This window comes from Rhinopithecus bieti, unplaced genomic scaffold (assembly GCF_001698545.2).
Source record: "Rhinopithecus bieti isolate Rb0 unplaced genomic scaffold, ASM169854v2 scaffold_77291, whole genome shotgun sequence".
Lineage (NCBI taxonomy): Eukaryota > Metazoa > Chordata > Mammalia > Primates > Cercopithecidae > Rhinopithecus > Rhinopithecus bieti.
This window is the reverse complement of record NW_016829743.1, coordinates 772,310-774,913: the sequence shown is the minus strand read 5'-3', so window position 1 is coordinate 774,913 and position 2,604 is coordinate 772,310.

Genomic DNA, 2,604 nt, shown 5'->3' with positions numbered 1-2,604 from the left:
GGAAATCTCTTCCATAATTCAGATTTCTACACTTTATACTTGCCTCCCTCCTAAATCGTGATATTGCAATGTGTGCTGTGGCAGAACTTGGCTTGTAGGGGAAACAACAAAGAGATAGCAAGTGTCAGGGATGGGAGGGAAATGGTCTGGGAGCAGATGACGTCCGTGGAGAAAACGAGAGGGGAAGAAGTTAGGTTGCGAAATAACCTACAAGAAACTATAGTAGGAGCCTCCTTCCTCACGCTGATCCCACCCTGAGAGCCACAAGGGTTTGTCCAGGACAGGGAAGGGCCTGTGAGTCTATGAAGACCCAGATCCTCAGGAGCACTTCTGCTTTTTCTGTTCCAGACCAAAATCAGGCCACTCTCGATCTAATGGGATGGAGGAAGGAGATAGTGGGTTGAGGGGCCCAAGAGTCAACACCAATTCACAATCTGTACTTCATGCAGGGCTTTGTCCTGGGTGCTCTCTTTAAGGGGTGGGGGTAAAGTGGATGCAATCCTTGAAATTCACCTGAGTAGTAGACATCAGGAACCATCATGGACAGAATGTAATGGGCAGGGAGAGAGAAAGACACCAACTCTTACAACCTGTGCCAGGATCTCAGAAATGGTCAGAAGTCAATTCTTGCCCAAGCCATATTGCAGCCCCTTTATTATGACTCTAACAGTGTCATCAATGACAGTTATAGTCGTAGTGATTATAAGAGCATTAACCGCAGCTCATTTTGTGCCATAACTATGCCAAAATTTTATTTGTATAGTCTCTGTTCATCCCACTGCAGGGCCTTTATTCTTGATGGCCCTTCTGCCAGGAACACTCTTCCCTAGTTATTCATATACCTAGCTTTGTCCCTTCATTCAGATCACTCCTTAAACACTGCATCCTCAGTAAGATCCTCACAGAGGACCTCAAATAATTACTTTCTGGCACCTCTTTCTCTATTCTCTTTGTTTTTGTTCATAAATACTCATTACCTTAAATTTAGATAGAAAGACAGCTAGATGTAATATTTAGAAAGATAAACATGTATTTTGTTGTTGTTTATTTATGCTTTTGTTTGACTCCTCCAGTATAAGTTCCATGAAGACAGGGACTCTATTTCTTTTGTTCAACACCTTTATCCTTAGCACCTAAAACATCTGACACACATTAGGCAATTAATAAATACGTGTTGGATGACTGAAAGGATCCTCACAATAATTCAGTAAGATAGAGACTACTATTATCTCCAATTTACAGATGAGAAAACTGGTGCTCAGAAAGTTAAATTATTATTCAAAGTTTCAAAGGTAGTAAGCATCAGAAGCAGGATTCAAACCTAAGCCAGTCTGACTCCAGGGCGTGCCCTCTTAACCGTGCCATGCTCCGCAACTGCAAGAACAGAAAGCCTATGGGCATGGACAGAGCCTGACTAGCCCAATGGCTCAGTGAACTGGGGAGGCTGCCAAGGGAGCCAGGAATCTGTGGACAATGAACATTTGAGCAGCAGGGGCAAGGCAGACCCATGAGAAAGGGAGAAGACATGATCTCAAAGATGCATTAGGGGGTTAAGAAAAAGATCCAGGCCAGGCACAGTGGCTCATGCCTGTAATCACAGCACTTTGAGAAGCCAAGGTGGGCAGATCACTTGCGGTCAGGAGTTCGAGACCATCCTGGCCAACATGGTGAAACCCTGTCTTCTACTAAAAATACAAAAATTAGCCGAGCACGCACCCATAATCCCAGCTACTCAGGAGGCTGAGGCAGAAGAATCGCTTGAACCCAGGAGGCAGAGGCTGCAGTGAGCTGAGACTGTGCCACTACACTTTCGCCTGGGTGACAGAGCAAGACTCCATCTCAAAAAAAAAGAAAAAAGAAAGAAAGAAAAAGATCCAAAGAGATTTGATGGTTTGCTAGAGGAGCTTAGGAAAAGAAGAATCTTACTATTGAATGTAATCCGAGGAGCTAAAGCCAACTTTTGACCCAGGCAGAAAGGCTTTCCATGGCATTTTCTTTTTATCTACAGAATAGGAAATGTGATCATGCATAGAGATAATCACAGATAGTCACTAAATATTCATAATGCTAAGAACGCAGCAAAAAATAGGAAGAAAGAGGTTAGATCAATATCAAAGGAAGACATTTAATACAAAGTGAGTATTTCAAAAATATCCTTGGGGCCGGGCGCAGTGGCTCACACCTGTAATCCTAGCACTTTGGGAAGCCGAGGTGGGTGGATCTCTTGAGATCAGGAGTTTGAAACCAGCCTGGCCAACATGGTGAAACCCCGTCTCTACTAAAAATACAAAAGAAAAATTAGCCAGGCATGATGGTGGGTGCCTGTAATCGCAGCTACTCAAGAGGCTGAGATTCGAGAATCACTTGAACCCAGGAGGCGGAGGTTACAATGAATCGAGATGGTGCCACGGCACTCCAGCCTGGACAACAGAGACTCCATCTCAAAAAAAAAAAAAAAAAAAAAGTTCTAAATAAGGCAGGCACTGTGGTTCATGTCTACAATCCCAGCACTTTGGGAAGCTGATGCAGGAGGATTGCTTGAGCCCAGGAGTTTGAGACCAGCCTGGGTAACATAGTGAGACCTCATCTCTACTTAAAAAAAAA